This window comes from Bos indicus x Bos taurus, chromosome 8, assembly GCF_003369695.1.
Source record: "Bos indicus x Bos taurus breed Angus x Brahman F1 hybrid chromosome 8, Bos_hybrid_MaternalHap_v2.0, whole genome shotgun sequence".
Taxonomy (NCBI): Eukaryota; Metazoa; Chordata; class Mammalia; order Artiodactyla; family Bovidae; genus Bos; species Bos indicus x Bos taurus.
The window spans coordinates 35,012,145-35,039,465 of record NC_040083.1 but is presented as its reverse complement, the minus strand read 5'-3'; the positions used below and the strand labels follow the sequence as shown (position 1 = coordinate 35,039,465).

Sequence of the window (27,321 nt, the reverse complement as noted above, 5' to 3'; positions counted from 1 at the left end):
TTGGTCATAACTTTTCTTCCAAGGAGTAAGCATCTTTTAATTTCATGGCTGCAGTCATCAACCGCAGTGATTTTGAAGCCCCCCAAAATAGAGTCTGTCACTGTTTCCATTGTTTCCCCATCTACTTACCATGAAAAGATGGGACCAGATGCCATGATCTTTGATTTTTGAATGTTGAGCTTTAAGCCAGCTTTTTTACTGTCCTCTTTCAATTTCCTCAAGAAGTTCTTTAGGTCATCTTCACTATCTGCCATAAGGGAGGTGTCATCTGCATATCTGAGGTTATTGATATTTCTCCTGGCAATCTTGATTTCACCTTGTGCTTCATGCAGCCTGGCATTTGTATGATGTATGCTAAATGTAAGTTAAATAAGCTGGGTGACAATATACTTATTGTCACCCTTAATGTACTCCTTTCCCAGTTTGGAACCAGTCTATTGTTCAATGTCTGGTTCTAACTTTTTCTTCTTGACCTGTATACAGGTTTCTCAGGAGGCAGGTAAGGTGGTCTGGTGTTGCCATCTCTTGAATAATTTTCCACAGTTTGTTGTGATTCACACAGTCAAAGGCTTTGGAGTAGTCAATAAAGCAGATGTTTGTCTGGAATTCTCTTGCTGTTTCCATGATCCAGTGAATGTTGGCAATTTGATCTCTGGTTCCTCTGCCTTTTCTAAATCCAGCTTGTACATCTGAAAGTTCTCAGTTCATGTACTGTTGAAGCCTGGCTTGGAGAATTCTGAGCATTACTTTGCTAGCATGTGAGATGACTGCAATTGTGTGGTAGTTTGAATATTCTTTGGTATTGCAATACTTTGGAATTGGAATGTAAACTGACCTTTTCTAGTCCTTTGGCTACTGCAGTTTTCCAAATTTGCTGGCATACTGAGTGCAGCACTTTAACAGCATCATATTTTAGGATTTGAAATAGCTCAGCCAGAATTCCATCACCTCCACTAGCTTTGTTTGTAGTGATGCTTCCTAAGGCCCACTTGATTTCCCACTCTAAGGTGTCTAGCTCTAGATGAGTGATCACACCACTGAGGTTATCTGGGTCATTAAGATATTTTTTTTATAGTTCTGTGTATTCTTGCCACCTCTTCTTAATATTTTATGCTTCTGTTAAGTCCATACCGTTTCTGTTCTTCACTCTGCATATCTTTGCATGAAATGTTCCTTTGGAACATTTTTCTTGATTTTCTTGAAGAGCGTCTAGTCTTCCCCATTCTATTGTTTTCCTCTATTTCTTCACATTAGTTACTTAGGAAGGCTTTCTTATCTCTCCTTGTTATTCTTTGGAACTCTGCATTCAGATTGGGTATATCTTTCCTTTCCTACAGTTATATGTTTATTCAATTTATATGGTATAATGTTTTAGATACAAAAAATATATTTTGACAATAATTTTATTTGAATGCAAAAAGATTAGCCTAATATTCTGAGGGTTATTTTTTTTCATTGATTCTGTTTAATATTTTTCAGACTTGGTTCATTCAGTAATATATGATGGAAATAAACTGTCTACAGTTAAGGTTAAAGTTACATATTAAGTTTGCTATGCTGCTAGATACTTGGGGGCTTCCCAAGTGGTGTAGTGGTAAAGAATCTACCTGACAATGCAGGAGATGCAAGAGAAGCAGATTCCATACCTGGACTGGAAAGATTCTCTGGAGGAGGAAATGACAACCTACTCCAATATTCTTGTATGGAAAATTTCATAGGCAGAGGAGCCTGCCTGGCACACTACATGGGGCCACAAAGACTCAGATGTGACTGAGCACCAGATACTTACTTTCAAAATAATAGCCATTTGATTATGTTATTTGAAACTTATAGGGGACAATGCACAAATACATATACTAACTTTGTAAAATATGACAAATTAACTATAAATAGCTACATCAAATTGTTAAACACAAATATCAGTGTTGTCATGTTTATGTATGAATTTTACATTAAAAAGGTAACATATACACGGAGCATTTACTATCCTAATGAAAAGCTATCCAGCTAACTATCTTAAGTATACAAGATAATACCACAGAAGAATTATCCTTAATATCTTGAGATCATTAACTGTGAAATTCAAATGGTAATTTTAAACTACAGAAAAATATCTTAACAATCACTGCTAAGGTAAATATTTCTTAAATAGCACATAAAAATCCTAATCACATAAGAAATAAACTTAATAAACTAGAATAAATTAAAATGAAGAATTCTATCCATCAAAAGATACTATCACGAGATAAGAAATTCCACCAAATGGTTTTGTATACAGTGTATGTATCCAGTGTCATGCTGGGTAAATGTTTAAAAACTAGCTTTCCAAGAAAAAAGTTAAAGCCCGGTTTTCAAATGTTTGCCAATATATGTGATGTAAATGTTTCTACCATGGCACCTTTTCAAACTAATATGCAGCCTTCAAAATTCTTCACACAACAGTTGTCTCTTATGAATCAAGTTGATCCACTCCAGTATATTAGTGAATGTATCCAGCTTAGGATTCAATTTTCATATGCATATAATAAAAAAGGATAGATACAATAATTATATAAGGATATATAATATGACAAATAATTATAAAGTTTTTAATACCTTTAATATATTCAAATAAAAAAATTCCCTTTATACACATCAAATGAACTGAAATAGAAGAATGAAAAGTCTCAAATATTACTGAGATACTATACACTCAAATATACAGAGCAACCGAACTGATATCCTGCTGTTGAAACATGATATAACCACTTTGATAAAATGTCAGTATCTACTAAAGCAGAGCATATACATATCCTATATATCCAATAAAATATATACACAGATTCCCTAAAATACATGTTCCAAATGGCCATATAATTATTATTTATAAGAGCTGAAGTCTACCCAAATGCTTACAAATGAGGGAAAGGACCATAATCTGGATACAGTTTAATATTACACAGCAATGAGAATGAGTGATTCACCAATGCATACAATCTTACAAATGTAATTTAGAGAATAAGAAGCAAAGCAGTACATACCATATGTTTACATTTATAAAATGTGATTAAGTAAGCAAGGTAATCTATCCTTCTAGAATTCAAGATAGTGCATATGCTCTGTGGGTATAGTTACTAGAAAAGTAACTATATGAGGTGGGGTTTCATATACTCTTTTTATCCTTTTGTTTTTTAATTTCTATGAGTGCTTGTTAAATGGGTATGTTCATTTTATGGCAATTCACAGAGACTGTGCCCTGAGATACGAGCAATTCTTTCTATGTATGATATGCTTATATAAGAATATTAAAAAGACTAGAAATTCAAATAGATCTTACAAATATTTTGTACCATTTTTAAGTTAAAATAACTTATCATTTCATTTAGTTATATTTGTAAACTACAAGCTACAAATTAAAGAACAAATTCTCAAGAATGAAATTATTGCTCTATTCATATCCAAATGAAATTTTATAAAAACATCTTCCATTATTAGCAGAGTCCTTGTGGTAGAGAAGATAATTCTAGGTGGTATTTTTTTTTTCTTTTTTTATAATCATACCTGGAATATTTCTAAGTAGCCTCACCAAAGAGAATACCTTTGAGTGCCCAGAGGTGGTTGTTGCCTATAGTCATTTAAAACAACTTCTTTAATATACATTTCAGTAATCCTGTTTTATCATATGAAACAATAATGCTATTTTATCAGATCAAGAAGAGATTTAGTTCATTGTCTCTGTGTTTCCGAAGATGTCATTTTTGCCCAAATATGAAATGTATGATACAAATGCCAATGCTATCTGCAATTTATATCTCAATTACAAGCTAAATCTTTATCAAGTTTACTATTAAGGAACAGATAGGTCCTGAAAATTCTCTTACTAAAATAACCCAATTAGTTTTACAACACAAACATAGTTTAGTTATATTCTGTAGTAATCAATTATAAATGCAAGCCATCTTCACACTTTTAACATGTTATTGAATGTATCAACCACATAAGTTAACAAATAAATAACATCCCCCAAATCACCTTAGAAAAGTTACTGCGTATTTCTTATCATTTCTATTTCTATAGTTATATGGTTTGCTTTCAACTCTCTAAAGCTCCAACATCAAACTTTCATAGAAGAACCCAATTTTGATAAATCCTGACAGGTGTTATATTTAACTTTCAATAACTCATTGCCCTAGTCATTGGCATCAAATAAACCTCACTATAAAAATTTTAATATATAATACTGTCATTTAGAGTCAAATAATTTTTCTCCATGGTATAAATCTTTACCTTTCTGAGCAAAGCTACAAATTCACTTAGGAATCTATCAAATACTGCATCAAATGACTATCAGTTGACTATATTACCATAATCTACTCAAGAACATAAACATTTGATAGAAAACATTGTATAGCTTCTTCAACATTTATGTAAAACTAAGGTAAAGTATCAAATTACCTAAGCAAATTCCCTTTACTGTTATTAATCAAGCAGAGGTAACAGGTAAATAAATCATACAACTTAGTATATTAATCATAATCTTACCACAGGCTCACAGGTTAGGAATTCAAAGAAAAAGTTCACCACCCTGAGACCTAAATAAAATACAACCAGAAATATTTTGTATTAGTAAAGATATTGCATTTTAATTTAAGATCATAAAATGTTAAATAGTGATTCAATATCATGAAAAAATTTATTTTATGTGTAATTAGTGCACATATTTTGACTACAATATTTGTCTAAAATAGCACTGCCATTACTCAATTCACATCAAATTATTGTGATTTGAAATTAATTACTCTAATTTCAGCTCTTTAATGAAGGGATGACAAACAAGCAGAGAATTTTTATTGTCTTTGCTTCTTGTGGGACTATGGGTGAGGGATATATTTGTAAACAAAATATATTTGCATATATTATTTTAGAAACTCTTCTCAGTTACACTCAGTTAACAGCGTCAAATACACACACACATATGCTATCATACACATGCATGCACACACGTGTACAAATATGGTTATTACACCACTGTCCAGTTGATGTGTTTTAATCAGTGGGTAATATATAGCTATTCATGAATATAAATCTTTTATGTTATCATTTTAAAGGTCACGTAGTATTCCATAGTTTGTTATACACCTTAAATTAAGATATTTAACAATAGCTCTTTATGAAACTGGTTATCGTTATTTTCACTGAATCAAGACATTTGATTACTATCACATGCTATCATATTTAGTAGTTAACATGCTTTGCAACAGTTTTATCATTTTGATGCAGTGGTAACTTACTAATCAACACATATTTACTAAGCCCTTAAATTTGCTTCCTGATAGGTAGATGCTGTTTTCTATCAACAAAATAAGGAAACTGAAGATTTAATTTCTACCCTCAGTGAAGAAATTAGTAGCATTTATGAACCTTTTAGAAAACTCATGAATGACATATATAGGCAGGTACACTTTGTGCCAGTTCCTTATGAGTGGTGTTGGTTTGGAGGATATGTTTCTCTCAGGTTTCTAACCATTAAATCTTTTTTTACTGCTAATGAAGGAAACATTATGTAACATAGTTTATCTGATAAAAATATTACTTAATTCTTAGTAGAAATCATGTGTGGAAATGATCTTGACAGTACTATGAACCACTTGAAGAATGAAATAAAATATTTCTAACATTCTTCTTATCCAATATTAGTGGAAAATAAACTAGTACTATCAATTAAGTGTAAATATTTACATTATTTTTTATGCAAATTGAAATGCACATGTGGAGTTAAATCTTCAATAATGCATGCTCAGAATTTCTTGGTCCAAGTCATTGAACCAACTGGTGGCAGAGACTTGACTGTACTCTGAGTCTCTGATTCTCTCAGTCCATTGTGTTTTCCTCCAGTTACTGGCCATGCCTTCAGGTCTCCTTGCTCCAAGTAATTATTCTGTTTAATAGCCCTCTATAGTTTCCTGTGGTCATGTATGGATGTGAGAGTTGGACTATGAAGAAGGCTGAGCGCCGAAGAATTGATGCTTTTGAACTGTGGTGTTGGAGAAGACTCTTGAGAGTCCCTTGGACTGCAAGGAGATCCAACCAGTCCATTGTGAAGGAGATCAGCCCTGGGATTTCTTTGGAAGGAATGATGCTAAAGCTGAAACTCCAGTACTTTGGCCACCTCATGTGAAGAGTTGACTCATTGGAAAAGACTCTGATGCTGGGAGGGATTGGGGGCAGGAGGAGAAGGGGATGACAGAGGATGAGATGGCTGGATGGCATTACTGACTCAATGGACGTGAGTCTGGGTGAACTCCGGGAGTTGGTGATGGACAGGGAGGCCTGGTGTGCTGTGATTCATGGGGTTGCAGAGTCGGAGACGACTGAGCGATTGAACTGAACTGATAGATGTCTCTGCTGCCTATCCTTTTTGCTAATTCCAGTGCACATGGACTAACTTTGCAGATGTCCTAAACTCACTATTCAACTACTTTTTGCTTGCATTTTCCGTACAGGAGCAAGGAAGGAGAAGATGACTTGAAAAAGTCTACTTTCTGCTGATGTTGATTAAAAGGAAACCTTTCCTAGTTGATCTGAATGCTATTTGATCTGAATGCTTATACATCTTAAAGTCATTCAAAGAATTATAGTGACTTTTCCCCATCCTTACCTCTTTAATCAAGAGGTGCATCCAGTTAAATTTGAGGCACATGTTAAAAAGTTAAGTATTAGAAACAATATTTGGTTGAAGCTAAGTATTGCCATTGGGGAATGAACTCCTTGGATACACCAATAGAAATTTTTAATTGTTATTATTATTTCATTATTAAAATTTAAATTCAAGCTTTAAGATTTGACATTATACTATAGAAACAATAATTTCTTTTAGCACTATCTGATCAGATGTGAACTCCGGGAGTTGGTGATGGACAGGGAGGCCTGGCGTGCTGCGATTCATGGTGTCGCAAAGAGTCGGACACAACTGAGCGACTGATCTGATCTGATCTTATCAGATGTGTTGGATACTCAGACTCAAAGTCACTGCTCATGCTTAAATTCAGGGATTCTAGAAATGACATTTTTTTCAAAGACAAGGTCAAGCCAGGGAGGTGATTTTAGGCCTACAAGAAAGCCAAAGCAGAAATATAGCCTACCCCAACATTAATCTGGGGCTTCCCTATTGGCTCAGAGGTTAAAGAGTCTGCCTGGAATGCCAGAGACTGGGGTTCGATCCCTAGGTTGGGAAGATCTCCTGGAGAAGGAAATGGCAACCCACTCCAGTACTCTTGCCTGAAGAATTCTATGGAGGGAGGAGCCTGGTAGACTACAATCCATAGGGTCTCAAAGAGTTGGACATGACTGAGCGACCTCACTTCACTTCACTTAAAATTAATCTACCCTTTTCAGTTGATACTGAGTACTGAGTTACACTCAAAGAGGAGAGTCCATTTTAACAAGATATGAGTGACATAAATATTTGGTGGGGGTGGGGGGCAATTTGTGGTGAAGAATGAGCTATTAAACTGTCAGTGACATTGGCACTAGGCTAGTGTTGTCCTTGATGCATTTCTAGAAATTTTATTTCATATAATAAGATTCAGCTAAATGAATTTGATCAGATAAACCTCTTCCATTTGAACTATTTATATTTGGAGAAATAACCATTCAGAAAGAATGTATGCTTAAGCAAGTAAGCAAATTTCAGCAAAACAAAACAAAACATTATTGGTAATTCTGAAAGTCTAATATCCTAGACCTACAATAGTCAAGGAGGAATATTTCATAGTAATCCCAATATAACTGTCAAATTACTGCAGAAATCCTAAAGAGTTGTACTTGAATTAGTATTTCTATAGACTATAGCTATTAACTAATGGATTTATTGGATATGTGGCTGGAAAAATTCATGGAATTGGCATTTCAGAAGGTGATTTCTCTGATGTTAAGATGGTTTAAAGCACTTTATTTCTTCTTGGCTCAATTTTGCTGAAAGTTCAATTTTTAGAGGGAGTGACAGAAGGTTGAATTTTTAGATGATTTGGAAACCTAAACATTGGGGAGCTATTTTAAATTATTTAAAATATAATTACAAATTATTTTAAAGGCAGTCTGGCAGGTCTCATTAAAATGATATTTAGTTAGCAATGGATAAGTAACAATGCTAGGATCTCTATACTTTATTTCATATATCTTCAATTGGCATTCACTAAAATTTCTTCTGAGTATTTCTATTAATACAAAAATGACACTATTTTCCACATTTTCAGATAAAAAATGGAAGCTAACAGTTGCCTGTATATACTCTAAAATATCTTATCACTAATACACTGTGAAGTCAAAATTCAACTCAAGCTTAATTAAGTTCAGAATCTCAATTAAGTCATATGCCATAAATAATATTTACTAAAAATAAGAGATATATGAATCACAGCTTTAAATATTTTGAATGGGTCAACTAATTTAATTCTCAGCTCTGAGGAAGATATTATGTGAATATACTTATTACAGGAGTTGTTTTGTTGTTTTGGTTTTAATCCAGAGATGCTGGCATCAAATTCTGTGATATACAACACAGTTTCCACATGATATTTTACTACTGTGCAACATTCTTACAAGTGGTATTTATATTTATATATATATATATATACACACACATATATATATACTATGCTAAGTCACTTCAGTCATTTCCAACTCTGTGCGACCCCATAGACAGCAGCCCACCAGGCTCCCCCGTCCCTGGGATTCTCTAGGCAAGAACACTGGAGTGGGTTGCCATTTCCTTCTCTAATGCATGAAAGTGAAAAGTGAAAGTTAAGTCGCTCAGTCGTGTCCAACTCTTAGCAACCCCATGGATTGCAGCCTAACAGGCTCCTCTGTCCATGGGATTTTCCAAGCAAGAGTACTGGAGTGGGGTGCCATTGCCTTCTCCTATATATATATATATATATATATATATATATATATACACATATATATTATATATTAGATTCGGAGGTCAGGTAATTAACACATTTCTTATATGTCTACAATCACCTTGGTGATTTAGTCGCTTTAGTCATGTCCAACTCTCTGTGACCCTGACCCTACGGTCTGAGTCCGCCAGGTTCCTCTGTCAATGGGATTCTTCAGGCGAGAATACTGGCATTAGTTGCCATCCCCTCCTCCAGGGGACCTTCCCAACACAGGGATCAAACCCGCATCTCTTATGTTTCCTGCATTGGCAAGCAGGTTCTTACCACTAACACCAACCTGGGAAGCTCCTACTATCACCACTTGGGAAGCCCCTACTAACAGCTTAGTGGATCCTAATATTAATAGTAATATTAATAGTTGTTAACATTGGTTGAATATCTACTATATGACAGGAAGTAGGTTAAGTACTTTAGGTTCAACTCATTTAATCGCTAGAACAATCCTATCAAATATGATTACCATTATTGTATAGATAAGACAATAGAGGGCTTCCAATGTGGCTCAGATGGTAAAGAATCTGCCTGCAATTCAGGAGATCCAGGTTTGATCCCTGGGTCAGGAAGATCCCCTGGAGAACGGAATGACAACCCACTCCAGTATTCTTGCCTGGAGAATTGCATGGACCGACGAGCCTGGTGGGCTACAGCCCATGGAGTTGCAAAGAGTTGGACAGGACTGGTCAACTAACATACACACACACACACACACACACACACACACATACACAAGACAATAGAGAAATTTAAAAATGTACCCAAGAGCATAGAGGTAGAAATGGTACAGATGAATTTCAAATACAAACTCTCTTACTCTATTAGTTACATGCAGCATAGAAATTCTGATTCTTTTAATGAGGAGGAAATGTGAAAGAAATTGAGTTTTCATTCTATTCTATTTAGAATGAAACTTAAAACTTCAAATCCATAAAGCAGAGATACAACTATACTCTCAAATTTTTAAAATAAATCTACCATAATAGTAAATAAATTCTTCCATCTTACAGCTCCAATGTATTATGATTAATTTTAGATAGATAGTTCCGTAGTGCCTACCTTATTAAATGATAAATTGAAACTATACATGAATAGATATGCCAATTTCTAAAATTTTCTGCCAATGAATTTTAAAATACATTTGATTTTATAAAATATGTACATTTTGTGCAATATATATGCAGTTTTTGTATAAGTTATGAGAAACGCTTTCTTGGGAAACCAGATAGCTGTCTATCTAGTTAGAAAATTGCAAATAATGTATTTTTTTTTTAAACCCAAAGTTTGAACTCTTAATTCTTTGAAGAGTGTCAAGCTTATCTACTCAGAAATGCAGTTCCCATTATAATTGCAGATTACATATATGAGAAAAAAAAAGTAGTTTCAATGAAGTCTGGCATATTGTAAAATCTCAGTAAATAACTAATAAACACCTACATAAATAATGCAATGCTTCAATATAGAAATAATTGCTACAGTTCCCAAGGAAGAAAACAACCCTGTATTAAGGTGTTAGATTTTTACCTTAGCTCGGTAACACCCAAACTTTCTCAATGTCTTTTCAATGCCTAGATCATTTCTTTCAAAACAGATCTTAAATCCTGGCAAAGTTAGAGTGATAGCGATAAGTTTTGGAATTATCAACTCATCCCAAGATTAGATAATTTGTAAATATATTATTTAACTCTAACTGTAAACAACAGATACAGCTACATGAAGTTAACTCAATAATCCACTTATCTATTCAATAAATATTTACTGAGCAATTATGTGTCAGTCACTGTTATTCCAGAATATGAGGTTAAGTGATGAACAAGACAAATATGGTCTTTTGTCATATTTTTTATATCCTGGTTACAAATATGGCACTTAATGGTTTTATATTTTATTGCCTCCATCAAAAGCCACTACATATGCTGCCCTAAGAGTCTAAAATCTTTCATAAGGATTGTTCTTCAGGTATTCCAAATCTTAGCTTAATACATTTTAATAAGTTCAAGTGGGTTTAACACTATGACAGAGAGTTCCAGTTATCCTCCAATATTTATCTTTCCCTATTTTTATAAAGGGCTGCTGACTTTGAAGTAGGTTAATGGCTACTTGGAAAAAGATTCTTAGTCTTGGTGTTATGAGACTAAACTCTGGAAAATGCATGTGTGTGGAAGTAGAGCGAGTGACTTCTAAGAAGTGGCCCTGAATATAGACAACATACCCATCTTTCCCCCCTATTCTCATTAATTCTCTAGCTGCTGCTGCTGCTGCTAAGTCGCTTCAGTTGTGTCCGACTCTGTGCGACCCCATAGAGGGCAGCCCACCAGGCTCCCCCATCCCTGGGATTCTCCAGGCAAGAACACTGGAGTGGGTTGTCATTTCCTTCTCCAATGCAGGAAAGTGAAAAGTGAAAGTGAAGTCGTTCAGTTGTGTCTGACTCCTAGTGACCCCATGGACTGCAGCCTACCAGGCTCCTCCGTCCATGGGATTTTCCAGGCATGAGTACTGGAGTGAGGTGCCATTGCCTTCTCCCAATCCTCTAGCTAGAATGCAGCATTAATGCCTGAAACTCTAGCTCCAGTGACTTTTTTTTTTTTAAATCATGAGAGGCTATCTACCGCCCCCCACCCCTGCTCCCTTAAACTCTACTCTGTAACAGTACAGTAATAACATATGGACTGAATCCTGGACAGGGTGTGTCATCTCAGGTTGGATGGAAAACCATTTGAATATCTGAGAAATTCTATAGACACAGAAAGCAGATTAGTGGTTTTCAGGGCCTGAAGGGTGAGCAGAAGGTGAATGACTGCCAATAGGTACAGGATTTCTTTTCAGATCATGAAAACATTATAAAATTAGATAGTGGTGCTGGTTGTGCAATGTTGTCTACCTGTACACTAAAGCCACTGGATTGTACACTTTAAAAAGTTTCATGAAAAAATAATCTTATGGTATGAGAATTATATCTTAATAAAGCTATTATAAAATTACTTGTACCTTGCATCACCTTATTAGTTTAATATGATCTCAAAGAATTTGGATACATTTTACTGTGACAGAAAACTAATTGTACAGCATATTCTTTGGGGACTCAAATTTGTCTGAACCTTTTAGTTTCCAACTATGCATTAACATGTTTGTATACATTAGAGAAAATTAAAATGACAAAAGATGACAATATTTCTTCCATGGTTTAAACTCTACTGAGGAAAGATGTTATTTGTGAATTAACTCCACAAATCATAATATCCCAGGGCTTCTGCAAAGATTTAATTATATAATTGGAAGATATTTGAAAACTCAAATGCATGACTAGGAAAAAAAAAAAAAAAGTTGCCAAAAACATTATAGACTGGAATTTGTGTTTTAGGCTGTTGGTAGAGGAGCCTGGTAGGCTGCAGTCCATGGGGTCACTAAGAGTCGGACACGACTGAGCGACTTCACTTTCACTTTTCACTTTCATGCATTGGAGAAGGAAATGGCAGCCCACTCCAGTGTTCTTGCCTGGAGAATCCCAGGGATGAGGGAGCCTCGTGGGCTGCCGTCTATGGGGTCGCACAGAGTCGGACACGACTGAAGCGACTTAGCAGCAGCAGCAGCAGCAGAGGTGCCTTTGATATTTTTGTAACTGAACAACTATTTGCTTTGAAACTGTGCTTACAAAAATACAAAATGTTAAAACCTCTAACTAAAGTTTTATCCTCATTTAAAAAAGTATCAAATTAAAGTAATTATTACAAATATGTCTGGTGTTGGGGAGATACAGAAATAACATCAAGCAATCCAAATTGAAAGTAGGTATTTACATGTTTTAAACTAAAATGTATAGATCCTCACATTTAATATTTTGACTCTTAATATCACTATCCTTAAACATGTCACTCCAAATTATTCAAAATATTAAAATTTTATAAAAATTTTGTTGTGTTCATATGATCGGCAACAATAACTTCCAACTACAAATGGGGGCATTATAAAGAGATTATCCAAATTCTTTTTCAAGAGTGACAATGTCATACCATAATTTTCCTAAGTTGACATTCAGCTGTATTAATTAATAGAGTTTCAGAAATAATAATGTTCATCATAAAAGTCATTGTGTTATAGATATCTATACATTTGGGAAGAAATTAAAATTGTAAACTGTAACTTCCGGCATAATATCACAATCTTTTCATTACTGGAGTTGGTTATGTTAAGAAATCTGTAAGAACCTATGAAAGTTCATAGAACTGGTTTAACTTTATACAAATTATTCAGTAACTATAGAAACATTAATTTTCATCTCACATCAACTGTTGCCAAAGCTCTGATAAACTCTGGAGCTTCAGTTCTGCAGCTGCCATCATTACTCTTAGATCCTTCTCTCTCCCTGTTCTCAAAACAGAGCTGTATTGGGGCCTCACAGTCCCTTTCTAGCTATTTCTGCATAATTGGATACTTGAATCAGATCAGATCAGATCAGTCGCTCAGTCATGTCTGACTTTTACCCCCTGGAAATACCCAGTATTCCTCCTGCTTTTCCTTTCACCATTTTCATGGCAATTACCAACACAGAAGTAGAAGTAAAGTGTATGTCAGTGCCTCTCAAACTTAAAAGTACATACTTCTGAAATACACCTGAAAATCACTTGTGATTCTTAATAAACTGTAGATTCTCACGGAAGTTCTGGACTTGTAAGAACCAGACTCTCATGGCCTGTTCCAGAATTAAGGACCAGAACCTTCATTTTAACCATATGGGCAAGGTTTTTAAGCCACAGGTCCTTTATCTCTTAAAATGAGGTAGTTTTAGATCATGTACTCTGAAACCTCTCTGTCTCCATTTAATTTCCCTTTCACTCTAATCCTCCCCAGCTCAGTGAAATGATGTTCCATAAAATTGTCTCCTCTAATCCTTGGAAAAGAAAGTTGCTATACCAAAATGTTTGGTTCCTGCTTTGCTATTCTACCATACAACTAGCCATATGTGTTGCTCCTGTTTCATCATCATTATCATTTCTTAACAATTACCTACCCATTACATTCCTAATAGCCACTAAAGTGAAATATTTCCAATCTCTCCTCTTTTTCTGTCCTTTTTCTATATTTCATTCTCTCTTCTGCTATGACATAATTTGCTCATACATTTTAAGTGGATTAAAGTTATTCATGTTAACAACTTCAATTTTTATATCTCTAATTAAATAATGCACCTATATATTCATCCATTCCTCATTTATTACTTTATATTCAAGAAAACAAAGGTCCATCTAGTCAAAGCAATGATTTTCCCAGTAGTCATGTATGGATGTGAGAGTTGGACCATAAAGAAAGCTGAGTGCTAAAGAGTTGATACTTTTGAACTGTGGTGTTGGGAGAAGACTCTTGAGAGTCCCTTGGACTTCAAGGAGATCCAACCAGTCCATCCTAAAGGAAATGAGTTCTGAATACTCATTGGAAGGACTGATGTTGAAACTGAAACTCCAATACTGTGGCCACCTGATGCAAAGAACTGACTCACTGGAAAAGACCCTGATGCTGGGAACGATTGAGGGTAAGAAGAAAAGAGGACAACAGAGGATGAGATGGTTAGATGGCATCACCGACTCAATGGATTTGAGTTTGAGTAAGCTCCGGGAGTTGGTGTTGGACAGGGAGGCCTGGAGTGCTGCAGACCATGGGGTTGCAAAGAGTCAGACACGACTGAGGGACTGAAATGATTCAAGAAAAAAGACTTTCTCTCCTTCTTGTATTCTTATTTTCATCGTCTTTTGCCTATCCTAACTTCACCTTTTATGCTTTTTCTAATGACAATTTCTCATTCTCCATTTAATTGTTCCTTTCAACCTATAATTTCAAGCCTTTCTTTTCCTGGAGAACTTTGCCTTTGACCCACTTACTTCTTCAAGCTTCCATCTTTTACTTTGCTTTTGGGTGGGCAGTCTATACTTACTTGCTATACATAACAATATGTTGTTTACCCTAATAATGATAATGACATTCTCCATCGATTATCTCCAATACTGCCAAAACACCAGATCACGTTCTTTTTTAAAGTCATCATCACCCTCAAATAACTAACAGCAGGTGTACTTGTCGACTATTCTTCCTTCCTTCAAGTCTCTTATTCCAGTGATTCCATCAGTGCCTTACTTGTTATTTTTAGGTTTTGCTTTTGTATTTAATATTCTGATGAATACAACTTCAGGATTTTGCTGTGCTTTTTTTTCTCCTTCCTAAGGATCTTTAAATGTAGGCAGTCTTGCAGCATGTTTATGTTCAGCACCAAGCACAAGGCCCAGGGATGTGCCTATGCTTGGGGATTTTCAAATGAATTATGTGAATCAGTGTACTGGTGTATTTTATGACTTTCATGTTTCTATGTCTTCCATATCTGAAATTACCCTCATACTCATGACTTCAGGTACCAGCTCTATGGGTAGTATTTCCAAACCCGTTTTTACAGATCTGCCTGTAGTCCCCAGTTCAAGTTCTATTTTCCAACTTTGTGGTAGACATTTCAACATACCTATGGCACAGTTAACTTGAAGTCAAAATGTCCAAAACAAAATCCATTCCTGTCTTGCCAAAACCCACTCTACTCTCTGGATTCTACTGATACCTCTAATGTCATTTTTTCAACTTCTTTGGCATATAACATTACAGCTATAACACTAAAATATATATAACATTTATTATATATGACATTATATAACACTTTAAGGTATACAATGTGTTGAATCAAAACATTTTTGTATCCCGGTAAGATTATAACTAAAACCTCAGCTAACATCTCCATCATACAAAAATATTATTATTCTTTTTGTGGTGAGATCACTTAAAATCTACTCTCTTAGCAATTTTTTTATGTATAATATGGTATTGTTGACTATAATTACAATGCTGTGATTAGATTCCTGCAACTTATTCACTTTCTAACTGAAAATCTATTATTTGACATGTCACTATTCTCCCTACCTCCTAAACCATGTACGCTCTGATTGGAGGTTGTGAGTAACAGAAAGCTGGAGGTAGGTTAACTAGAGCAGGGCACTCAATGTGATTGACTGGGGAGCATTTTTGGCTTTCTCTAGTTGGTTTTGAGGAGAAGGTAATGGCACCCCACTCCAGTACTCTTGCCTGGAAAATCCCATGGATGGAGGAGCCTAGTAGGCTGCAGTCCATGGGGTCGCTAAGAGTCGGACACGACTGAGCAACTTCACTTTCACTTTTCACTTTCATGCATTGGAGATGGAAATGGCAATCCATTCCAGTGCTCTTGCCTTGGAGAATCCGAGGGACAGGGGAGCCTGGTGGGCTCCCCATCTATGGGGTTGCACAGAGTCAGACAGGACTGAAGCGACTTAGCAGCAGCAGCAGCAGCAGCAGTGGCTGGTTTTGAGTTGGAAGCAGGAGACAAACATTAACAAAGTTGGTAATCACTCACTTGAAAATATCCTGAAAGTGCTGGACTTTCCTAACCACACTGAGCCAACTGATGCAAAAGTTGTGGCTTGGATTCCTAGGCTTATTGATCAGAGCTTTAGTGTCATATATGGTCTTATTTTTGTCCACTTATGACTCCACTTATGTCTCTCATGACTATTTTTCTCCTCCAATTACAGGGAAATTCTTCAACTAATTATTAAGTGAGCCATTTATAATACATTGATGAATGTTTGTTAATACAACAAAAATCTAATACAATTGGCATCATGAGAATTATTATGTGACTATAAATGCATAATAAAGTTGTAATTTCTGCAGCACGTGGGCCCAGTCATGGGTCATTGACGCTACAGCGTGGGCTCAGTGGTTGTGGCACATGGGCTTAGTTGCTCCATGGCATGTGGAATCTTCCAGGACTGGGAATTGAACCCATGTCCCTTGCATTGGCAGTGCTGAAGTTACTGAAGCCCACCTGCCTAGAGCCTGTGGTCCAGCAAGAGAAGCCAGCACAATGAGAAGCCCACATACCACAAGGAAGAGTAGCCTCCTCTGGCCACAACCAGAGAAAGATTGCACAAAGCAACAAAGACCTAATGTAGCCAAAAATAAAGTAAATAAATATTAAATAAAAAAGAAAACCAACAAGAACCTAGTGTATAGCAATGGAACTCTGCTTAATGTTATGTGGCATCCTGGATAGGAGGGGAGTTTGGGGGAGAATGGACACATGTATATATAAGTCTGAATCCCTTGCTGTTCATACGATACTATCACAACATGGTTAATCAGCTATATCTCAATAAAAAGCTAAAAAAAGTAAAGATGGGGTAATTTGAGTACCAACAAAATAATAAAGTTGAAATTTTTATGAATTGAGTTTTATGTACCAAAGTATGTTTTTTTATATCAAATATGTTTTTATTGAACATTCTTATGTCTCCTACTTATCAACTATTCAATATGAAACATATTCAAACTGCATTAAAGATAATTTAATTTGTCTCAATACTTAAGATATTTTCCCTAGGATTCTATGAGGGAAAATATCTGTCTTTCAACAACTTAAATACTAGGTTTCTTTATTTCTTAACTAGAAGAACCCATGAATATTTTCATACTTCTCCACCTTTTCTATTACGTAGGCTAGATGTTGTTAAGTAAAAGAGATCTACCCAGATCTAATGCACTTAGATCTAATCTACTTAGCCCTGAATCCATTTGTAGGCTATCTTGACAACTGTCTATTAAAAATAGAGAGAGAAATTTTTTTTCTTTAATATGATTTCTATAATCTTTTATTCAATAGCATAGGAGATATATTTTACCAGTGTTTGAAGAAATTTTTAGCCATGCCCTTGTTCTCACAATTAGCAAGTATTTATTGAACATCTATCATGTATCTAAATATAATATCAGACAATGGGAAAAACAAAGCATTACCCCCTTTTTTATGATGTTTAGTTAGAGAAGACATTTAGTTTAGAGAAGCCAGTCTATCAGATCAATGTTAAACAATAAAGGAGGAGAAAATGTGTATAAAGAGACAAAATATATGGTACAAATAGAACTTTTGTACATAGAGAGACAAGGGAGGAAAAAGCAGAACTTTATCTAGAGGAAAACAAACTTGGGATCAAATCCTAGCTGTATCGTGTCTGGCAAGTCATTTAATTTACTGAGGCATCATTAATAATTATAATTGACAATAATAATGATGATAGCAAACACATGTGAGGATTACATGTGTTACAGGATTTTTCATACACTAGTCAATTTAATCAGTCTTCCAAACAAATCCAAGTGGTAGATACTTATATCTATTTTATAAGTAAGTTAACTGAGGAACACAGAAATAAGGAACTCAAGGACATAGATCTAGTCAGGAGAGGAGTCTGCTAATGATATAGTCTCATTGGTCACCATAATTTATTTGAAATAATTTAAAGGACCTCTATGGTAACTGACTCTTGGTATCTGTCCCCACAAATATCCATTTGTTTCCTTCCAACTGAGTACAAGTTACCATGCCTGCTTCTCAAACTTCAGAGTATATCAGAATGGCTGAAGGGGTTGATTGTACAGATATTTGGGCCCTGCCCCCATAGTTTCTGATTCTGTAGTGGGGATTACAATCCCAAATTTTGAATTTCTAACAAGATCCTAAGGCGTGCTGCTGCTGCAGCATCCTACTTTGAGAACCACTGAGTCAGTACTTACTAACAGATCACACTTATCTGGTCTTGGCCTCTTAAGTTCTAAATCTAATAAAATTCTGTTTTGAGAACAAAGTAAATACAACAGATTAGTTAGCAAATAGAAAAATGCCCATGTAAGTTATTTACATTTGTAATAATCAAATCTGGTTAAAACGTATAAAATAAAACCCAAATGGAAACAAAATCCAGTTGGCTAAATATACCATACCAATCACCTACTGTGCGATAATTTATAATGTTTCTACTTTTTGAAGTACATTTACAAATTAGAATCATGGAGCAAATATTGTTCTATAATCTTTTTTTTCCCATAGTGCAATCTATCAAAATCATTTTCTGTTCTGACACAATATGAGTTCCATAAGAGCAGAGGGTTTGTTTCCTTTGTGGATACATCCCAAGTATTTAGGACAGCATCTAACATGTGCCTGGAGAATCCCAGGGACGGGGGAGCCTGGTGGGCTGCCGTCTCTGGGGTCGCACTGAGTTGGACACGACTGAAGCAACTTAGCAGCAGCAGCAGCAGCAACATGTAGAAGTTGTTCCTAAATGTTTGCATGTCTCATTATTTCTTTTGGTTTACAGGAATTACTGAGTTTAAAAATATAAATGGTTTTACAACTTTGGATTGGTATTACCAAATGACCTCCAGGAAGACTAAACTAGTCTCCACTCTCACCAGCCTGGAGGACTTGTGCACATGTCCCTTCCTCCTAAACACTCCTGCATCAGCCAATAGTAACATTTATTGCTACGTGTTTACCATATGTTGTTTTTCAAATTTTAGCATCTCTAAAATCAGGATGTGTACACAATGGAGTATTTTAGTTTTGTTTTTTTGTTTTTTTCCTTTTGTACAACTCTATAAAATAATGATTTGTCTTTATAATTCTGTCACATTTTAGGAAAAACAAAATCCAGTGACACATAAATCTTAGTGCTGCATTTGTAAACACTAGTCATAATTACTTCAAAAGCTATCTAATACTGTTAAAATTTTGAAAGATCACTGGAACACTAGGTGATGAATGTTGTCATAGGCTGCTGATTAACCTCCTGAGAAGTATCTTACTTTCCATGTGCTTACTGAGGAATCAGAAACAAGAGGACCTGTCTTAATGACCTCAGATCAATATTATGTGTCTTGTGCTTTAAAAAGATAGGAGATAAAGAGAACATGTTACAAGATTTAAATTAAAAAAAAAACAACTTAAAAAAAAGAACATGTTAAGAAATAAATGAAACTATGTTAATACAGATGCAACCAAATCCCTGTAATATTTCCATGGGAAAAAAATGTATAAAGTCTTTAAGAGAAGATAGCTCAGTTGGTAAAGAGCTCTCCTGCAATGCAGAAGACCCCAGTTTGATTCCTGGGTCAGGAAGATCTCCTGGAGAAGGGATAATCTACCCACTCCAGTATTCTTGGCTTCCCTTGTGGCTGAACTGGCAAAGAATCTGCCTGCAAAGAGGGAGACCTAGGTTCAATCCCTGGGTTGGGAAGATCCCCTGGAGAAGGGAAAGGCTACCCACTCCAGTATTCTAGCTTGGACAATTCCATGGACTGTATAGCCCATGGGGTTGCAAAGAGTCGGACATGACTGAGTGACTTTCACTAAGTGACTTTACTGAATTTATCTGACATATGCTATAATGGCAGTGTTGATTTTACTCTCAAATATTAAAATTAATAACATACCTTGTGGGCTACAGTCCATGGGGTCACAAAGAGTGAGACACAGCTGACCAACTAAGCACAGCACAATAACATACCAGATAAAACTATTGCATGTTTTTTCACCATTACATAATTTTCAACGTTTTAAATCTTTAAAAGTAAATATTTCTTTGGTCAGTTACTTAGAAATAAGAAAGATGAAATGGTGTGGATTGCTGCATAAAGAATAAGCATAAGAATGGTCTAGTTCATTAGTGATACATACAAAAATTTTTTAATCTGATATTTTTGGCCACAAAACTGAAAATATCTTATTGGAATGAAATATTAATTTTTTTCCTAAGACTCAGTTTCTCCAAATGGGGATACAAAGAGTTCATACCTCATTACTAGAACTAATGGATACAATGCATGTAAAGTGTGTAGAAAAGTTAGGGCGTATAACAAGTATTCAACAAATAGCAACTATCTCACAATGACATTGATGATTAAAATATTTAGAAAATCAATCTATGCACCTGCTCTAAGCTTTAATTTCTCTTTTCATGTTTACTTCTGTAATTAACAGAGAATTCATAGCAGTAGTGGTATAATTGCCCACCTTCATAAACATGGACATAGAAAAGAAAAAAAAAATTAGCTTCCTTTCCATTGCTGTGAAAGGGGGAAGGAATGCAAATATGTATAAGTATACCAAAGATTATATCTATATTCACCTCTGCAAAGGTTTAACTACTCAGCAATTTTTCTCACTGAGGAAAGGGAAATGTGTTTTGTTGTTTCTGTTGTTATTTTTCCTTGGATTTTGACAGTCAATTAAGGGCTCCTTATAAGAGAATATGATGAGAATGGGGTTTGAAGCAAGAGGGAATGCCTCCAAAGGAGATTTTTAGAATATGGGAGGGAATTATTGCAGATTACAGGAAGGTTGGAGGACAAATGTCAAGTGATTGAGCGTGAGGGCCTTCCCAGGGAGCACCCTCAAGAACAAAGGGAGTTCTGCTAAGAAAGGAGAGAATCCTCTGTCTTAAAAGTCAGACCTAAGGGAGAACCAAAGTGAAGGTAGTGGAGGAAGGTCAGCCATTTTCCACCTGATCATCAGTCTTTGTTGGATTGAAATTCTCCAGTAATCTAGTTGTCACTTGGAGAAACTGTTCTTTAACACCTCATGCCACCAACTGACTGTGCAGGAAGAGAGACACCCTTTATGAATTAGTTCAGTATCCTTTTCACTACTTTCCAAAAGCATCTACTTCCCAAAGACCTGCAGCCAGAGTGCAAAGGCCAAAGGTGGTTGGAGTGCTGTCCATCTACTGAAGTAGTAGTGGAGGATAACATCTGTACATGGACAATGGATGGCAGGAAATAACACAGTATTTACAATTCTATAGCATTTCTGTGCATTAAAGATGTCAGTTCAGTATGAACCAATTTAGAATCAAAGAAGGAACACTTGATAGTCGAGTCAAAAATAAAAATAAACATTCAAAGATAAATATATTAGAGATATTTCCTTAGACACAAATGTTAGTGTCTTGTCAATTCTCAAGATGAGTGATGTAATAGAAGTAACGAAAAACACCACTCCTATTAGCTCCAGTGCCAAATATTTTGTCCCTTGGAGTTTGAGTGTAATCCCATGAACATACATGTCCTTTGCAGGAATTTGTATTTAACTAGGAAAAAAAATTGTATTTGTACTTTAGAACACATATATTTATGTATGTGCAAAGGAATACATGTGTACATTATCACTATGCTTAAGTTAAATAGGTATTAGTTTATATAGATTGTGTTTATTCTAAGCCTTGGTCAAATGCCAAACTTAAAATATAGGTAATATTAAAAGTACCTTTAGTGAATACTTTCTGAGCAGAGAGGCCAGATAAAATAAACAGCGTGATAACCAAATAATTCCTGAATAATTCTTATTTGAGTGTTCTACATGTTACACATGTATTATACATAAACACATTTATATAGTCAATAAAATATTCAGAGATACACTTTCCATTTCCTTAATGTTTCTTGAAGAGATGATGTCACATTGTATCATCTCTATATTTTCCATTGTACACTTTATAGAAAACCATATTTTCTCCTCTATTTAGAGAGGTTGATGGTTACTGTTAATACACAGAAATATATTTTAAAATGCCACTAGACCTTCATATATAATTTGTAATGTTAGCATGACTAGCATGACTTTCCTGAGACTAGCAAAATGTACAAGAAATGATTGATTACTAATATTCTTTCATCATTCAGTGACAAATCAAAAGCTGAAATAATACAGTCTAGGATATGGCTAAATATTAAGACTTCATTGTGTGCACTAGTCCATATTCTTCAAACCAAGATCTAAATTGCCTAAGAGGACTATGTGTATGAATTGGACGGTGAATTGAACTATTATTAGCTTAAATTCATTTTAAATATTTGGATATATATAAAAAACACATTCTGCTCTCAATTTTAAAAAAGTCATTCAGATTATAAATTAGTATATATGATATTATTCACAATCACAGAAGTCAGTACACAAAATTAATCATGAAATTTGTATCCATCACTTTGGTAAGATTATTCTGCTCTGAAGGAACTGGATGGGTCAGAGAAAGAAAATACCTCAGACTGAGAAAGCAAGTATTTAGCCGGAATGGAGATGCAATGACTTCTGTCAAAGTAGCTGTAGGTGAGAAGCTCTCAGTGGTCTCTCAAAAACTAACAGAATTGAGAAGAGAGAAAACAGCCCTTAAACACATGCCCAGTCTCTAACATTGAAGTGGGGGCGAAGGCAAGGAGAAAGATCAAAATCATATTTAAGAGCAAAAAGTGGGAAAAGAGAAAACATATAACCACCTCCATTGCTGAGTATCAGCCCATCCAAGTAAGAAAGGGGAAAAGCCCTTAACTCTGAACAAAGTTAAAAATGTTTATTACTATAGTATAATAACAGCATGTTAATTATACTGAATGAGGAATATTTTCTATGTAAAAGTGACAGAAAAGTTATGGGCCAGAGTTTAAATTTCATTTAGGAATAAAGAACTAGTCCCATACATTAACCATAAAAAAAAGGAAACAAAAATACTAAAGTTGCTTCAGGATGACATTCTTTGAGTATGGAGTATTTATGATGATTATAGAAATAATTCATACTTAGAGAACTACTTATGAGCAAATGTATCATATAATTGCAAAAACTCAAGTAGGGGAGAGTTTTATAAAGCTAGGGAAAGTCAACAGTGAAGTATGGCAGAAAAGTCAAGACATAAAACAGTAAAAAAAAAAAAAAAAAAAACAGTGGTTTGTGGGGGGAAAACTGTCATTGATAATGATGGAGAAAGCAATTTGGTCAAGAGTGCAAGTGGGGAAACAAAACAGGTGGACAAGAAAGAGAGGCAACAGAAATACACATATTTGTAAAGTTGGCAGTAAATAGAGAAGTAATAATATATATAATAGAATGGACAATGACAAATACTAAATCAGTAGTGTTGGTAAAAGAATGCACACTGCTGCTAAGTCACTTCAGTCGTGTCCGACTCTGTGCGACCCTAGAGACGGCAGCCCACCAGGCTCCCCCGTCCCTGGGATTCTCCAGGCAAGAACACTGGAGTGGGCTGCCATTTCCTTCTCCAATGCAGGAAAGTAAAAAGTGAAAGTGAAATTGCTCGGTGGTGTCCAACTCTTAGCGACCCCATGGACTGCAGCCTACCAGGCTCCTCCATCCATGGGATTTTCCAGGCAAGAGTACTGGAGTAGGTTGCCATTGCCTTCTCTGAAAGAATGCACATCCTTCCCTAAATTTCCTTACTATTCAAACTAAATTTTTTTGTCATGTCATAGTTTTCATTATTCCTGTTACTCATATAAAGGTTAAATGCCAAAAAACTTATGTGTCTAGATTAAAAACTTTTTTCCTACAAACTATTATATAGTCAGGATTTCAAGATTTCAGCAACTCTAAAGAAATTCCAAAAGGCTTTCTTAGAAATCAGATTTCATGGTAGCTTATTCTGTTCACCTATGATATAATTCATTTTTGCTGTCTTAAGTTATATTCACCAGAAAATGTGTGAGATGATAAAAGCCTACAGTTTTAAGCCAATAAGTTTGGGTGATTTATTCCACAGAAACAAAAGAACTAATATAAAGCAAATAAAGGAATAAGCAGTCAAAAAATACAGCAGTGTGAAAAGTACCATAAAGGAACAATGGGGAAAAAGACATAGGAAATCAACTCTGTTAACAAGAATCTTGGATAGGGATTGAAAAAAAAAATAGGAACATTCCAAGTGTGGAAATCAACTCTGTTAACAAGAATCTTGGATAGGGATTGAAAAAAAAATAGGAACTATTCCAAGTGTGGAAATTGGAAAAGGCTTTCTAGGTAGAAAAATCACATGAAAAAAGGTATGGAAATCTGAGGAAGTAGCATGATTCAAAAAGTGACAAGAAGTTTTGTGTACTGGTTGCTTAAATGCAGGTGGAGTCTATTAAAAAGGTTTGGAAAAGCATCCCACATTTCATGTATCTTTGTAAATGACCAACATGTGCAAGATGTGAAATTCTCAAATTGATTACTTGGTTATAGGAAGTATTTTCTCTCAACCATATACATGTGACATATGGCTAAATTAATTTATTTTGCCAAGATTATCTAATTAATGAATACTGGAACTTGGATTCCTACCTAGGCACTGGTCACTGTATTATACTGCCTCTCTGTTACACTGAGATTTCAGTAGAGAACACCTGTTCTATGTCTCCATGAGAATTCAAATTTTCCATGTTGAAATAACACATTTTATACTATTTCCCAAATATGTTTTATGAAATACTAATCCTAGAGATATCTGGTTGTGAAATGGTCAAATAAGTCTGGAAACTCAGGTCACCAAAATATTTTCTTGGAGATGCACAAGTGATGCTCATTTCTTTAAAGTTCTCAAAACTCCAATAAAAATGAAGCCTGTTTAATTATTTTAAAAGAGTATTATGACACATTTCATTCTGTTGAGTTATTTTCAACTGGTTTCAACTTTATTTGGGGTTATTATGTTTCTAATTGCTCTTAACATCTCACTGAATGACTCATTGAAAAGTGTTAATCAAGGATGAAATAACTGAATCTTTTACTCATTAAAAATTGGCTTAACCATTACAGACATTATTCTACAAACAAAAGCATCCACACTAAGGATGCACTCTAGCTCTGAAAAATCTCATATTTATCATACAGATGAATAGAAATGATAGAACTCTTTCACCAGCAGATAGAATTTTCTTATTCTTTTTGCTAATGGAGATTCTCTTTCTTTCTTCACTTTCTTCTTATTCCTAGGTCCTGTGACAAACCTTATCCTGTCATTATTCCTTAACCTCCTCTCCACTTTTGGCCCTTCCCAAATATTGCTCCTGACTTAATCACCACATCTCAATTTCCTGCTGATATTCAGAGGATTGAACACGAAGGTAAAAAGTTCAATCCCTGAGATGAAATAAAAATCAAAATGAACCTAGGCATATTTTAGTTTAATCGTTACTCAATTGGTCACTGTCAACTTCTGATGACCAGCCCCTGCATTCTTCATCTTCAAGACTCTTATCTCTTTTGCAAAACTTTTTTTTTTTTAAACTTTACATAATTGTATTAGTTTTGCAGACTCTTATCTCTTTTGCAAAACTTCTTGAACCATCACTGCACTGTAAGTTTGTCAGACTTCCTGGGCCAAATGGGTTTTTGATGTTGTGTGTTGTCTCTGCTACTTTATGACCCATTTTGAACTCAAATAAAAAAGCTGCTCGAGTTTGCTTTTAAGAAGTGTTGCTTTCAATATGCCAGCCAATTTGGAAAATTCAGCAGTGGCCACAGGACTGGAAAAGGTCAGTTTTCATTTCAATACAGAAGAAGGGCAATGCCAAAGAATGTTCAAACTACCAGACAATTACACTCATTTTGCATGCTAGTAAGGTTATGCTCAAAATCCTTCAAACTAGGTTCAGCAGTACATGAATCAAAAACTTCCACATGTACTAGCTGGGTTTAGAAAAGGCAGAGGAACCAGAGATTAAATTGCCAACATTTGTTGGATCATAGAAAAGGAAAGGGGATTCCATAAAGACATCTACTTCTGCTTTATTGATTATGCTAAAGCATTTTACTGTGTCAATTTCAAAAAACTGTGGAAAATTCTTAAGATACGAGAATACCAGGCCACCATACCTGTCTCCTGAGAAACATGTATGTGGGTCAAGAAGCAACAAAATAGAAACGTACATGGAACAATTGACTGGTCAAAATTGTGAAAGGAGTACAACAAGGCTGTATATTTTCACCTTGTTTATGGCAGAAAGTGAAGAGGAACTCAAAAGCCTCTTGATGAAAGTGAAAGTAGAGAGTGAAAAAGTTGGCTTAAAGCTCAACATTCAGAAAACGAAGATCATGGCATCCGGTCCCACCACTTCATGGGAAATAGATGGGGAAACAGTGGCTGACTTTATTTTTGGGGGCTCTAAAATCACTGCAGATGCTGACTGCAGCCATGAAATTAAAAGACGCTTACTCCTTGGAAGGAACGTTATGACCAACCTAGATAGCATATTCAAAAGCAGAGACATTACTTTGCCAACAAAGGTCCGTCTAATCAAGGCTATGGTTTTTCCAGTGGTCATGTATGGATGTGAGAGTTGGACTGTGAAGAAGGCTGAGCGCCGAAGAATTGATGCTTTTGAACTGTGCTGTTGGAGAAGACTCTTGAGAGTCCCTTGGACTGCAAGGAGATCCAACCAGTCCATTCTGAAGGAGATCAGCCCTGGGATTTCTTTGGAAGGAATGATGCTGAAGCTGAAACTCCAGTACTTTGGCCACCTCATGCAAAGGGTTGACTCACTGGAAAAGGCTCTGATGCTGGGAGGGATTGGGGGCAGGAGGAGAAGTGGACGACAGAGGATGAGATGGCTGGATGGCATCACGGACTTGATGGACGTGAGTCTGAGTGAACTCCGGGAGTTGGTGATGGACAGGGAGGCCTGGCGTGCTGCAATTCATGGGGTCGCAAAG

General features: G+C 35.4%; 1 protein-coding gene across 42 annotated transcripts in view; it reads right to left on the bottom strand.

Moving 5' to 3' along the window:
* PTPRD (protein tyrosine phosphatase, receptor type D) overlaps positions 1-27,321 on the bottom strand; it is a 2,534,232-nt gene that overhangs the window by 1,362,685 nt on the left and 1,144,226 nt on the right. For all 42 annotated transcript variants that reach the window (XM_027549289.1, XM_027549255.1, XM_027549273.1 and 39 more), the window contains exon 7: positions 4,522-4,571. The gene's annotated coding sequence lies outside the window, so the exon portion shown is untranslated. The remainder of the gene's footprint in view (positions 1-4,521; positions 4,572-27,321) is intronic.